This window comes from Pteropus vampyrus, unplaced genomic scaffold (assembly GCF_000151845.1).
Source record: "Pteropus vampyrus isolate Shadow unplaced genomic scaffold, Pvam_2.0 Scaffold3, whole genome shotgun sequence".
NCBI classification, from domain to species: domain Eukaryota; kingdom Metazoa; phylum Chordata; class Mammalia; order Chiroptera; family Pteropodidae; genus Pteropus; species Pteropus vampyrus.
In genome coordinates, this window is record NW_011888784.1 from 15,312,892 (window position 1) to 15,328,943 (window position 16,052).

The window sequence follows — 16,052 nt, forward strand, 5'->3', positions numbered from 1 at the left end:
AAAAAAAGTTTTCTAAGACTTTTACCAGTTACATTAAGAACATCAGAAATGGGAAGGATGGACAGGGGAGTAAATATTTGCATGCACAGTACCATACCTCCCCCAAACATCCTAAATTAAATTTTGTACTAAGCACATAGAATTCTACATTTTTTGAAAACATGACTTTTCTCTAATATGTATAAAACTTAATCAGAAAGCTCAGTCTTATAAAACAACATCTATGCTACTGTAGTGCTTATTTGGACACAATTTCAGTGACAAACTCTTTGGTATGAAAACCAGGTGTTTAATTTTTTTTTTTTTTTTTTTTATGAAAACCAGGTGTTTAATTTTTTTTTTTTTTTTTTTGGCTTGCAATAAATCTTGTATATTTTGTTTCCCCAGGAAAAAAATAGTTACATGTATAATATGGATGGGTGTTTTCTTAGACAGAGAAATGCTATTTTTGGAAATCATCAAGAGACAGAAGGATCTAATTCTGGGAATGAACATTTAGGCCTTGCCCTTCAGTGACGCATTTCTACCTTGACTGATGGCTTCAAATATGCCATATGCCTTGGTAGCCACCTGAAGGTTACTGAAAGCCTGACTTACCATTTTTATCTGGCTCAGAGGAGATGAGAATCTTTTTTAAAAATGGAGATAAAAGATAGAGCCTTTAATTTGGCATCGGTAAGTCGCCATGCCAATTTAGAGTTAAAAATAAAAATGGTACTATACCCTGTATCATAGGTTCTCAAATATTTTGTTCTGAGGACCTCAATGATCTTTTGTTCATGTATGTTGCACCTATCAATATTTACCTTATTAGAACTGGCTTAGAAATTTAAAAAATTATTTACAAATTTATTTACATAATAATGATAAATTCATTAAATGGCACACAAATAATATCTATTTTTAATAAAATAGCAATGTTTTCCCAGCCCCCCATAAAAGGAGTGAGAAGTATAGCATAGTTTTACCTTTTTGGAAATCTGTTTAACGTCTGGCTTAATAGAAAGAAGGTAGCCGGATTTGGATAACTGCTTCTGCATTTAACCTATTGCAATATGTTGTTTTGGTTGAAGAATATGAAAGAAACTTCAAACTTACAATGATAGGTAGTTTGAAAAGGCAGAATATTTTAAAAGCCTTCAGATAATTGTGAAACAAATGGCTGTTTCTTAAAGGCGAGCTGCAATGTGGAATCTGGACCTTATCAATGAACTTTGCATGGTCGTTACATTAAAATCCATTATCCCACACTTTGTAGAGATTTTTAAATTTTATGTTTTATTTTATAACATCATGAATCAGTCATAGGAAAATATTGGTTCACTGAGTTATGCAGATCTTTCAAATGTTGATACACTTCATTTTCAATGACAAAAAAAGTCATATTTGTTAATATCACCATCAATCTCATCAGAAAAATCTTTTAAGTACTGGGAAACTTTCAAGCTCACAATGGCAGATGCAAGTTTTCCAAAATTCTAATTTTTCTTTAACAGTTGGAATTTTATCTTTGTCAGAAAACACTGTTAAGTTTCCTCTGAAGTGACAGGCTCACTTCATTTATTTTCAAGGAAATCATTCCCAGATACCCGTCAGCCAATTGTTCTTCCAAGTAAACATGTTCTAAGAAAGAAGTGGCTAGCTCAGTTTGCACGCAAATCTTATTTCCAGACAACCATTGTCCCTCAGTAGTTTTACCCATCATTACTTTTATGTCAGTAGTGCAAATGTCCACATAGCAAAAATGCCAAATAACATATTAGAGTTACTAGTAAAATAGTTTTGACCTCAAGAACCCCCTGAAAGTGTCTTGGGGACTTCGCTTTGAGAACCATTACCCCGAAAGGAAAGGAATATAGTAAGGTGGTTGGGTGAAGGCTCTGAGGTTGAACAGAACCATTGGGAAATTTCTTCTTATTCTTGATTCAATCTCTGTGTGATAATGGGCAAGTTATGTAACTACTCCAAGCTCCATTTTCCACACCTCTAAAACAGAACTAAGAACAGCTCTTACCTCACAGAATTGTTCCAAGGATTAAAAGAGATCACTTAGTATAGTGCATGACCCACAGTAAACTCAACAGATGTCAACTATGATCATTAATATTTACATCATCGCTTCTTTTTGAGATCAAGAAGCAATGTGAGTAAATCATAATATCAGCTGTTTGTTGTAATCTGTTTATCTACACCAATCCAATTTTAGTTCTGCATTTCCTCTGTGAGTACAAACTACATGAAGATATGTGTTTTTCCTTCTATGTTGAATACAAAGATGGATTTTTGCCCCTTGTATGAGGATTTTGCAAATCCTTGCTTGCGTAGTCAGTCATGAGAGATAGTTCTTGGTAGTCAAGAGTTAGTGATGACAAATGAGAAGTGATATTTTGACCAGGACCCAACATCTCCCAACCCCTGATCTGCTGCCCGCATGTAGGGGAAGAGGATGTTGCCAGTGGGTTACACTACGACCAGAAAGCTAGATCATGAGGAGTCACAGGGACCCCTTTTGCCTAAGGCCTAGAACAAACACAAGAACTGTCTTTTCCTAGAATGTTTACTCTTGACCTAATCACAGTCTTCTAGATTTTACTACTTGTGGAGAAAACTGAATTCAAGAAAATGGCCTTTAAGGATAAAAGGAGGAAAGAGGGTATTTTCCTCAGTAAAAGGGGTATGTGTGTGTGTGTGTGTGTGTGTGTGTGTGTGTACATGTGCACACACACGTACATATGTCTATGTGTATACTGTACTTTCACAGGCAGGAATTTAGCAGAGATCCTTAAGTTAGTGCTGGAAAACTCTAAGCTCATAGGCCCATCTAACTGATGTTAATGTTGGAAATTGGTGATTATAAGTCAAAGAGACCCAGGCATGCTGCATATTTTACTCCTACGAATATTTTTTTACTGCCTCAAAGGAATATGCTCTCTATTATTTTCCATGAAATTATAAGAGGTTCACTTGGTCTATTTTTATTTTTACCACTTTGCTATTGACCTGAGTACGAAAACAAACGAACAAACAAACAGAAAAACAAAACAGCTCTGAACAACAACAAAACAACGATGTAAACTTATTTATAAGTAACATGATACTTGGTCTCAGTGTTGGAAAAATAATAGGGAGTGGTAGTGATGGAGTTTCAATGAGTGTGCCTGTTTAAAGACAGCACCCCTCTTTCACTGTGCCACGTGGAGAGGCATGTACCCAGGATGGCCACATCTTCCTATTTTCCAGTTCGGGGTAGAAATCCAGGTTTTTACATGAAATCTTCAAATTTATAAATGTTGCCTCAAACTGTACAGGACAAACAAAATGTTGGCAGGGTCTGCAAGCTGCCAAATTTTGGATTTCTCCAAAGATATAATTTCATTTCCTGTCCATCTCATGGACCAAAAACCTTTTCACTTGACTCATCTCTATCACCACTCCTCAGGGGCATGAGGGTGGGAAAAGAGGATAGAGAGGAGCCTTGATCTCCCTCTAGTGGTTAAAAGTGCCAAAACAACTAGCTGAACACTCATTCATTGTTTATTTATTGAAAACTTTCATCTGAATAAAATTCACTAAAAACAGCAACACAGACTCTGGCTATTGTGTGTGAGACCTGAACCACATGGTAATTCTACTATAAGTTCACATTTGACTCTCAGATAATAGGCTACAGAAATAAGGAGCAGAGAAATCATCTCTAGTAAAGGCTTGAGACTTTGAAGACATGAGTTTTATCCCTAGTCACCAGGAAGAGAAGAATCTAAAAACTTGCACTAGAACAGAAGGCAGGGCCAGCAGTACATACTGGAAGATATACGTTGTGTTTTATGTGTATAGATAAGTACAGTGTGAAGGATCATCCTACCCACTAGCTAAAGCGGTATCTAGTAGTTACTGGCTAATTTGATCTCTATTTTAATTATTTAATAGTAGCTCAGCACTTATAATTAATGAAGAGCATCTTATATCCTTCTATTTAGAAGCTTAACTTGAGGAAAACATTTTTATAGTGAGAAATGAGATAAATCTTGAAATTCTGAAAAAAAAATAGAATTTCAAATAGGTCACTAATCTAGAACTAATAAAGATTCTTGAGAAAGTTAAAAAATAGATCCCACGACAGCTTTGTTTCATCTGGATGCCCATGTTGTCTTAGAACACTGCCCCCAAGTATTATATGCTTATAGCTCAAATGTCAATTTTCAAGGATGGCTTCCTCTGTATACTCATTTCCTTGCTATTTTGACCTCCTTGACACAATCAGATAATTTAATGAACTAAAATACAACTGCTTTTAGAAGCTCAATACTTCATTATACTTTTGTTTTAAAAACTGTTTTTGAGTTGAGAATATGTCAGCAAAACCATCCCAAAGAATGTGGATGTTGTTACAAGGTCGGCTTTTCAGAAGCCCTGGGCAGCCAGTTATTGGCATTCTGTCAAACAATCACCAGGGGCAGCAGGGCCATTCATGGGCGGTGAGTCAGCAGCTCTGACAACACTAAATACGGTAACCCATTAATGTGCATGATAATAGGTACACATGCTCCTTCAGAAAGCACTGGAGAGAGGAAATATTTTATTTTTCAGGTAAATTTAGAAGGAAATCCAGGTAGGTCATTACAGCCCAGCTTTTAGTTTGTGCATATGTTCGTGTGTGTCTTTGTGTGTGTTAGAACCTAGATTAAAATATTTATACATGTGGACTTCTTCTGTAAAGAAAAACATATTCAGATTGGGAGCTGAAATAGCGGAAGGCAGGCATTTTAAATGGGATATTGTTGTGCTAAGGAGCCATGTTTCAGACACACGCTGTGCAATCTAATAGCAGTTGGCCACGTGTGGCCACTGAGCACTTGATATGTGCCTAATCCAAACTGAGACGTGCTGTAAGTGTAAAATACACACTGAATTTCAAAGACACAGTACAAAAAATTAGTAACATCTCATAAATAACTTTTTATATTGATTACATGCTGAAATGATAATGTTTTTGATATATTGAGTTAAGTAAAATATAGAAATTAATTTTACCTGTTTCTTATAATTTTTTAATGTGGCTACTGGAAAATTTTAAAGTACCTATGTGGTTCACATTATATTTCAATTGTACAGTGCTGTATTAGAAGAATATATTTAATATTTCATTCTAGTATCTCCTCTCCCCCTGCCACACACACACGTATGAAAGGGATAGGAAGGGGTCATGGTAGTTTAAAAACTCCATTTAAGGTGCTGATTTGAAGATACCAGTTCTCTATGCCAAAGAATGGGTACAACATGAGCCACAGCACTCAAAGACATCCTACCCTGAACAGCCAATAGGCCTCGGCATTGGGTCCAGGGGTGAAAGGGCATTTATCATAGCTCGTTTAATCCTGGCCATTTACTAACAATGAAAAGGCACTGCCAAAGATGCTGAGAAATATTTTTCTCCTTACCATTCTTATAGAAGAAAAAAATGAGCTCCGTAGAAGTGAATTGGTGAATAACTTCCAGAACTGTTCTGTTCGGTTTTAGAGTTGGATGCTCAAAAATATTTGACTATGCTAGTCAAAACTGTATCATAATATATTGGGTTAAAACTTTGACTTAATAAAGATTTTGATAACAGCAAAATCTAGACACTAATTTGGCTATTTGAATCAACTAATGGAAAAACATAATTTCTAGATATGACTGAATATTTTCTGGTTTTGGTTTTTTTTTTTTGGTTTTGAGTAGAATTTGGCACTAAATTATCCTGGATTATTACTAAATTAATCCTCCTGGATTCTGACTAGTGTTGAGAAGTTTCTAGCAGCCTTTCTCCAGAACCCTGCTGTGTGCGCCATGCTTTTTAGTTTCGGTCCTTGAATCAGTTGCATCTCCCATTTCCTTTCAGCTTCTTCTAAGCTAACACCTACTTTAAAGACTTTGGAAGATGCCAGTTTGGAGTTCCAAAGTCACCCACCTCTTTTCCTTAAGTTATTCTTTCATCCATTTTAATTTTAACTATTGACTTTAATTTTTATGAGCACGGCTGGCAAACAAACAGCTGAGCAGAACTTTCACTAATGGTGGCTGGGCCATTCTGATTGATTGTCTAATGGTGTATTCTAGCAATAAGAAGATGGCAGTGTTCCTAGCTCCTGAACTAGTTTGAAGAAAGGGTGAAATTCCTCAAATCTTTCTTCATTTAGAGTCATGCAATCTCTCTCCTCCTTCCCAAATAAATACCTATTTTTTCCTTCAAATTCAGAAATTCGAACAGGTCTCTGGGGACTTTTTTTTGGAGAATGGCTCATCATGCTCCCCTAAAATCTCTTTCTAATATTCTCTTTCTCTAAATGGAAAATGATATATGCGAAATCTAGTGCACTCATTTAAAGTTATAAAAATATTTTAGAGAAAAATAAACAGGTTTATAGTTAAATGATTTTTCATATATTTTCACACACACGGTTTCTTACCAAAAAAAAGTTGAGTATTACAGTATGAACATTTTCATAAGGGCTAAAAAGTAGATAAACATTTTTACCGCTCTTCAGGGTAATTGTTTTTTTAATTCTTTCAGTTTGGACAATGAAAGGAAACTGATTTATGCCACATTTCACTTTTTGACAAGTTTTTGTTTTTAAATCTAAATTCTTTACAAGCATTTCTGAGCAATACCAAAAGAAAAGCACCTATATTCGGAAAACATACAAAAGAAAGAAAAGTTTAAGGAAGCTAGGACAAGCTTCCAGCCATTTTCAGAACAGCAACTTTATATTATTTAATTCTAATGGTGGGGATTAAAAAGATGCTGAGCAAGACTATGCAAATATGGAAAGATTATGTAAAATAGACTAATGACTTAATTTCAATAAATATTTAGACAACTACATTACAGTATTAAACAAAACATTTCAACATTTAACAATTAAAATCTTACCTTCTCTTTATTCTAAATTTTATTACTGAGAAATATAATAAAAAACAGAATCCTATTTATTCTAAGATTTTATAGGTTAACAATACTTTTTCAGGGTCACCAAACAAAAGTCACACCACTGAAGGCTGTGACATCTGTAAAATGTGGTTTGGGAAACCTGACAGGCCTTGGAGGACTTCATTGTGGGAATTTTTAAAAAGTAACTTGGGATTGCTCCCTGATCTGGAAGTTCAGGAAGAAAGGTGCTACTGGTGATTGGCAGCTCGCCTCAAGTCCTATTAGCATCCCATTGCCATTAACGAAAGTAGCAAAATGACACAATTTTCAGACATTTAAGGTAAGAAGAGCCCCTCTATTCTCTGAATGTGATTCTTAGCAGGACGGTGTGCAAAAGATAAAACTCAAACTATGCAGCCTTGCCTGGTTTAACCAAGATGAATCACTTTAATGAATGGCTTCCTTCACTTTTTCTAGGGTTGACAGTTAGTGCTTAGTGTTTAGGAACACTAAAATTGGAAATAAAATCATGACTATGTCTAATTAAAGAAATAAAAGGAACTTATGTTTATAAAAGAAACTTATAAACTGTGTTAAAACTTGATAATGATACAAGCTGTCCTGTAACGGGGCTCCTCAAACCATAGAATTACTGTGTAGATGGGGTAAAAGGGGTCAAATATGTGGTGACAGAAAGAAATCTAACTATGGGTGGTGAACACACAATGTAATATATCTATATATATATACCTTACTGCTAAATTGTACACCTGAAACTTACTGGATTTCTTTAAACAATGTCACCATAAAATAAAAGAACATAAAGTCCATTCATATACCTTGATTCTTTCATTTGCAGCAAGAGAAACAATGACAACCAAATATTATTGTGTGTGTGTTGTGTATATAAACATACGGGCATGTGTGTGTGCGTGTGTGTGTGTGTGTGTGTGTGTGTGTGTGTAAAGCCTCCCTTGTTTGCTCGTTTAAAGGTAGAATGTAAACTGATGAGTTAATTTCTTTGTATATAGGAATATTGACTTTTTTCTGAGTGTGTCTACTCAATGACAAGACTGTAAGACTCCTGGAAAGACTGACCCATTCATACTCCAACAAAATGATTTTTATTATACTCAATCGCATCAAGTTCTTTGATTAGAAAAATACTTGGACAGTCTAACTTCCAGAAAATTTTATATATTATTACTTATTAATAGTAAACCTAACTACTTCTAGGAAAGAACATAATTTAACCTGAGTAGTGATCCTTTGGATGTTTTTAGGAATTAACACCTATAAAATTCTTTGAGATAAAATGTAAAAACATAAGAAAATTAACAGTTGAGTGGGCAAAATGCACGAGTATATATATGTATATGTATATATGTATACATATAAGCTTTTCCTTCTCATTTAATGATAGTTAATAAAGATGAACATAATACTCAAAAATCCTTACCTGTGCAGCTATGTCTTTAACCACTGTTGCATTTTCCAGATAAAGTTAAGCACACAGGATTCTGAGCATCTCTAAGCAGGGAAATTATGGTGTGAATTAGGGGAGAGGAGGCCCAGGGGGGTGGGGCGGTGATAATCTGAGTTACGCTAGGGTGATGTTCATTTTACTCTTACTCTGAAGTACTACCAATGTGTAAGAGAGAGGGAGGCAATGGTTTCCAGTACTGACCCAGAGAGGGATGTGGGTGGGTGGGTGTAGTGTGGGAAGATCAGCTCTTGAACCCAGAAGTTTATTTTCCTGTCTACCTAGACTGGGGTTTTCTTTTTCGCCTGGCTGAATGATAAAATATCATATGTTGCCAGAATGCTATGTGGTTCTGAAAAGTTACAAATATTAATTTAAAAAAACAATAAAAGAATTCTTTAATATTATATATGTGTATGTATATAACTATAAATGTGTGTGTGTATAATTCTTTTGGAGATTTAGAGTCAACTTTCTAAATCTATACAGAGTGGACAATTATCCCATATAGAAGATAAATTCCAAAATCTTCTGAAATTTGGGTTTGAAATATGAAGCATATTTTCAGAATGTGTCTAAGAAATTAATTTTCACAACTAAGCTTTGTCCCAACTCGTATTAAGGTTACCTCATGTGCTCTGAGTATATGATTGTGCAAGATGCAGGAGTATAGCATAGTGATCAGAGCATGGAATTACAGCTTTCATTTATTTTCTCTACAGGTATAAAACTCAAACAGCATTAGCAAGCAAGGGTAGGTTCAAGCAGGCTGAAGTGGGCACTGTGTCATCTGAAGACATGTTCATCACTGTCTGATATTTCATCATGAATTCCTCAGTGGTACTTAAAAATTCCTTAGGGTTAAGTGGTTTTTTCCTTCTCCTTTTATCCAAACAGACCATTAATATACTGGAGAGAATCAAGCCTCAACTACAGCATTCACTGTGGAGATAATCAGGATTCAACTCCACTATTCACTGTGAAACACAGAACCTACCAGAAGTAGGTTGTGAACCCATGCAGACAGCTTGAAAACTGAAAAAGCTAAAGATAAGATAGAGTTTTATTTTTAGCAATCAACAGGTAGAAGTCTACTCTATTTTTCTCCTTTTCTGATTTACCATGATTATAAAAATATGCAAAAGGAATGAATAAATGCATACTACAGAGTGGATAGTAGAGGTGATACAGTTTTAAGTACTGTAGATGAATAATCGCTAATAATATATTACTCATCTACAGGGTTTTTATGTAAATCTTGGAATCCTGTCGGAAACTGATTTTTTTTTTCTTTTTAGAGAAACTGTACTAGATTCAGGTTTAATCACTTTGAAACAAATAATTTAATTGTTCTGCTTGGTAATGTGTATCATTAGAAAGTATCAAAATAAGGTTATTACTACCTATTTTCAGAAAAATGTATTCATTCATACTTATATTTATTATGAACATTGCAGCTCCTAGACTAATTCAAGGTTATGAGCTCTGGAAAATACAATGATAAATTAGACCTGCACCATGTCCGCAATCACACAGAGGTCTTGTAGGCGTATCAGACTCATGAAGTAATTAGCTATAATATGGTATCAAAAGTGGCGAGAGTCAGAGGAGATCTGGTGCCTGCCCACTTCTCCGGCCTTCTCTGTCTGTTATTTACCTTTCTGCTCATGCTGGATTTCCTTCAGATTCTCAATAAATAAGAATTTTCTCTAACTTCCAAGTATTACACATAGTTTTTCCTCCCGGCAATCTTTCCACTTTTGTCCTTCTCCTGCTCCCTCTGTTTGGCTAACTCCTACTTATCTCCAGGTTTTAGCTTTAATGTCACTTCTTCCAGGAAACCTGTCTCCTATATTAGGTTAGCTCCCCCTTCTATGTTCTCTCATTGATCCTGCACTTCTCATGGCACCTCATTGTAATTACCTATTTATTATTAGTTTTCCCTGTTTATGGTATGTTCTTTGAACGTGAAGATCTAGCCTATCTGGAGCCGTATCCTCAGTACCTCACTCCATTCGTAAAATACTTATTAACAATCTACGGCCATGCTACCCTGAACAAACCCGATCTTGTCTGATCGTGGAAGCTAAGCAGGGTCGGGCCTGGTTAGTACTTGGATGGGAGACCACTTAGGAAGACCAGGTGCTATAGGTGTAAAAAATAAGGGATTGTAAGCTGACAAGGTCCTTGCGATCTGTGAGGTCAACCAAAGGTTGCCTCGCCTAAAAAAAAAATACTCGTTATATGAATTTGTTGAAATAAATGAAACAGGTGAGACTAGAGATGGGTATTAGGAACACTAACCTAACTAGAGCACATCCTGCATTATTGAATGAGGGGAACCCAGGCTTTAAAAATAACAGTGACTAGCAATGCTGTGTGGTCATTAAAATAGTATAAAAATTAAATAGTAACAATTGTTAACATTTATTGAGCGCTTACAATGCCAAGCACTGTACTAATTACTTTCCAAGCACTATCTCATTTAATCCTCATAGTAATCTCATGAGGAAAGTATTGCTAATAAGGAGATAAAACCATAAATACAATTATACATAAATAAAATCTGACCACCTTATAAAAACATTGTGTCTATACCTTAAATACTACTTGTAGTTCTAGCTACCACAGCGCACAAGATATATATGATGTATCTTAAGGGCATAGGGAGGTAGCTGTATAGGTGGCTGAAACTTGAAGACTAAAAAAAATATGGGCTATTAAAAAGAAGACGTGAAGTCTATAGAGCTTTGAATGATCTGGGAAAGCTGACAAGCGACTTATCCACTGAAAAACCACTGAAACTTCAAAGATCCATAAAGGTTTTGTACTACCACATATTACTAAGAGAAGGTTGAAAGTAGAAAATAATTTCTAAATATTCAAATGACTCAAGTCATAGAACTGTAATAAATTACTAATGGACATTAAGATTTAGAGGGAAATTCTTAATCTGAGTAAGAAGGATAACTACATTCTTTCATAACATATCTCTTGGTGCCACTTTATATATATAAAAAAACATGTTTTTAACAGGATCAAGAGTCTGATTCAACGTACTAATTTTATGTTCTTTACCGACATTAGAACAGATATTCATAAACACTCAACTGCAGCAGCTTTTTCATATAACCCTAGTATAATGTCTGTCTCTAAGCTCAATCAACATTTGTTGAATAGTAAGGGAGTATCCAGGGGTGCCATAGGCTTAGAACCTGAATTTTCATTCTGTTCTGAGGCAGAGACATTGGCTTCAGATCCAAAAGATGACTAAGAGCATCTAAAAAGGAAGGGATCTAATTACCACAATTACTATAAAAAGACTGTGTCCCAAGGGGAGAACAGGAGCAAAGCAGGTGTGTGCAAGTAGAAAAAACAACACACACACACACACACACACACACACATGCACACACACACACACACGCATGCACACACACACACACACGCGCGCACGCGCCTTTTTCATTGTTTTCAACTGATTCACGTAATTGGAATTTTTCACCCTTGAGGTAGAATGAAGAGTTCACCTGATTATGTTTCATTTTTGGTGTTTTAGGCAATAAACCCAGATGTTTGGAAGGTCAACTTTTTCTCTTCAAATACTTTGCTTTTAGGATGTGAGGATTTTCATTTTCTGTGCCAGGTGCCAGAAAGCAGTGTACAATGGGGAACCTTAAAAAAATGTAAGGTTTCTTTGTCAAGTTCTCCTGTGTCACTGACTTTCTCTAAAAAATTGAGTTCTGAATTTTTTTTTGGTAGGGTGAGAAGTACCAGTTTTGAGATAAGTGAAATACGTAAATACGTAACTGGAATCATAAATAACACCTTGAAATTTGAAAGCAAGCTTTATGATATTTTATATTCCTATCCTGCTTCCACATACAAACTAACATCAGAATAACAAAGTGAATTTACAAGATTCTCTCAATTTCCTATGGCTGCTTTGGATCACATAAGCACCACAGTGAAGAAAATCCCAATAGACATGAAATGAAAAAATTGTTATAAACCTCAATGTGCTTGGCAGAAACAATCAAATGTTTCTTTGTAAAAATAATGGTTCTAAGTTTTCTTCTCTGGAGATCAACAGGCCACCAAAGAATTTTATCCACAGACTTGTGGCTCAAAATAGCACATTTTGGGTGAAAATTATTCAAATAAACTATTTAAAATTGAAACAACATTTAACGCATGTAAATGTCATTGCCAGAAAAGTCCCAGAAATGACGCTCTATCTTTAGAATGAGGGAGGGAATCTACCAGATGTATTTCACTGATTGTGGGTATGATGTCCCTGTAGGAAAGCTGCCTGGGCTTCACAGCATTCTCGCTTGTGTGTCACAGCCATTTTGCAGACATATCACTTCCCAAGATCATAATACTCTTTTACTCATATCATCTTAAAAGCTGATTGATAAACACTAAAATAGCCCCCCTAATGTCTCTGGGAAATCACTATGATGTCTCTTTTCAAGATGATAAATACAGACACAGATCAATTTGCAAGCCAAGAATGAATGGGAAGAGGGAGGAGAGCAGAATGGAATTCAGGAGCATCAAATTTCCAGTCTTCTGTACAGAGCGTTCTTATCTCCAAAGAAATTCTAATAAAGGCCTGAACCATTATAACTAACTCTGACGTAGAACACTGGCGTCAAGGATAAAGTTCTGACATTATTACAATATGTGAATTACTTCTTAAAACAGTAAATTAAAAATTAAAATGGAAGCAACAGTATCACATTAAAGATGGTCCAAAAATTACCTTTTAAAAAAGTTTCGATGGGTAAGATATTTGGATGCTAAAGATAAAGATATATTTACACACACACACACACACACACCACTCTACTAGAATTATTCAATATGCCTAAACAATTTCTTGAAGACGAAGAAAAACAGAAATACAACATAATATAGAATGAGCTTTGAAGAACTCCAAGAATCTGGCCCAAACTTAAATGTCTGTTATTTGACCCATATTTGAGCAAATCTTGAGTTGGGACAAAGGTTCTAAAAGAATCTGAAGGAAGTAACACTGAATGTCTTGAAAGGTCTAATTTAAAAGGTAGGACAGTCACTGTAATGACATTTTAAAAAGAATAATAATGCAGCATAGAACCAGAGGGCTCCATTGGTGCATGTGTACATCTCCTTCAATTTCCCTTCAACTACAACACGGACTTCAAGTCCCTCCACCTGCTCTGCCTTCATCTCGTTCTAAATCATTGCTCTGGTTTAGTCATCCTATTTTAATGATGTCCTCCTAACAAGTTCCTCTGTTTCTACTCTTACTCTACTTCAACTCATTCTTCACAGAAAGCTGAAACGATCTTCAAAAATAAAAATAGGATCACATTGCTCCCTTTCTTTCTTGATACTTTTCACTGGCTTTCCATTGTATCTGCAGGAAAGACCAAAAGGCTAAATATGTCATGGAATCATTGCCTAGCATAGCCTTTGCCTACTTCCATCATTTCCACCCAGCCCGTTCAGGTCCCTGTCATGCCGGCCACTTTTTAGCTTCTTAAATATATCAATCTCTTCCCAACTTGGATCCTTCGAACTTAGTATTTCCTCTGCCTGGAAAATTCTGTCCACCAATAACTCTTCTCTTTGTTAACTCTTATTCGTCCTTCAGGTTTCAATGTCAATATAATTCCCTCAAAAAGATATTCCCTGATGACCCAAATGAATTTAGATTCCCCTACTGCTTTCTTTCATAGCACCTACTCTTTTCTGTCATATATTTTCATTCATTCATTCACTCATTCACTCATGCCTTTTGGCCTGCATTCATTCAACAATTATTGTTGTGTCCCTACTCTGCACCAAGCACTGTTTTAGGTGCCAGAGAGGCATGTCCATGCTCTCATGTAATGTAATTATACATTTATTTGTGTGTTTATTTGATGTCTGTCTTTTCTTTCAGACTGTGAGCTCTATGAGATCAAATAGTACAAAAGGCAAAAAGATGAACCTGTTAAATTTTTCATAATTCTTTAGTGACAAAGCTAGTCCTAGAAGCCAGTCCCCAGTAGGTTAGTGCTTTTCCTCTTTATTAGGAACATATAAAATAATACATGTGGCAAAGACCATGACCATAAGCTTTCTCTTCTCGGAAACACAGCTATACTACATTTTCCAGATTGCCTTGCAGTTAAGTCATGTGATTAAATTTTAGCCAATGGGATACAAACAAAAATGATATGAGCCACTTTCAGGCCTGCCCCTATAAAGCTTACTTATTTGTTCATCTATGCTTTTTCTCCCTTCACTGTTGGCTAGAAGCAGAGGGCTCTGTAGTCTAAGAGAACGTCAGTGTCATAAGATAAAACGAGACTGGCTCTCTAAATCATCACATGGAGGAAAGCCACCTGTTTACCAAGAATGCTTACCTGAGACTGGCACACGAAAGAGAAATTTTGGGAATTATTTGTAATACAAAAGGTATTACTACCTAATTTGTGATAAACGTGACTTTTTCACAAACATAAGCATTGAGGGATATTAGCCAAAGTGGTCACTGTGCATTATCCCCATTTTGCATTCTGGGATATTTCCTAAAGGAGGCTGTTGGGCAGTTTCCTTTATATTCACATTCACTGAAATGAGACCACAGGCCACCTTAATTCCTCTCAGAATTCTATGAACCTTCTAAGCATAAAAATTTTCAAAGTCAAGATCTATAGAGAACAATAAATAACTTGAATATTTGGCCTATGCCTTAAAAGACATTTTAGCATGAAATTTGGTATTTTTGATGTTATATTATTTATAAAACAAAAGTAATATAAAATAGCCATTTTATCTCAGACATTAACTTGTGGTGAACCAAGTTGCTAAAAGTTAAAACTGGTGATTATTACTCAGTAAATCAATGTATAGTTGACCCTTGAACAACATGGGTTTGAACTGTGCAGGTTCACTTATACTCAGATTTTTTTCAATAAATATACAGCTGGCCTTCCATATCCCTGGAGGTTTTACATCCACAGATTTAACCAACCCCTAATTGAAAGCAGTATTTTTGATCCACAGTAGAGAATCTGAGGATATGGAGGGCCAATTGTATGAACTGTTCTATGCCATTTAATAGAAGAGATTTGAGTATCCAAGGGATTGCCATCTGCAGATGCCCTGGAACCAGTCCCACAAGTACCAAGCGAGGACTGAATTTTTGGTGGAGTCAAAAGATATACACAGATATTTGACTGTACAGGGGTCAGCACCCAACCCCCATGTTGTTCAAGGGTCAACTATAATTTGCTTAATAGCTCAAACTGACTTTTGTACTATATATACGTATACACACATATGTACATTACACTAAACACTAAAATAGCCCTCCTAATGCCTCTGGGAAATCACTATGATGTCCCTTATCAAGATGATAAATACAGACATAGATCAATTTGCAAGCCAAGAATGAATGGGAAAAGGAAGGAGAGGAGAATGGAAAATTGTGTTTGTGTATGTGTGTGCGCGTGTGTGTGTGCATGCGTGCATGCATACATACATACATATATGTGTGTGTGTGTGTGTATAAAATATTATACCTGGACATAAAATATACTTTTTTTTCAAATAAAGTATAAAATATGACATTTATGTTTTTTTGTTATTCTTTATATGAGATGCATCCTTCTAATTTTA

General features: G+C 35.6%; 1 protein-coding gene and 1 pseudogene across 11 annotated transcripts in view; one reads left to right on the plus strand and one right to left on the minus strand.

The window, feature by feature from the left end:
* Positions 1 to 16,052, minus strand: part of DTNA (dystrobrevin alpha) — a 342,157-nt gene that overhangs the window by 191,963 nt on the left and 134,142 nt on the right. The gene's annotated exons all lie outside the window — the stretch shown is intronic.
* On the plus strand, positions 10,429 to 10,547 carry LOC111741430 (annotated as a pseudogene).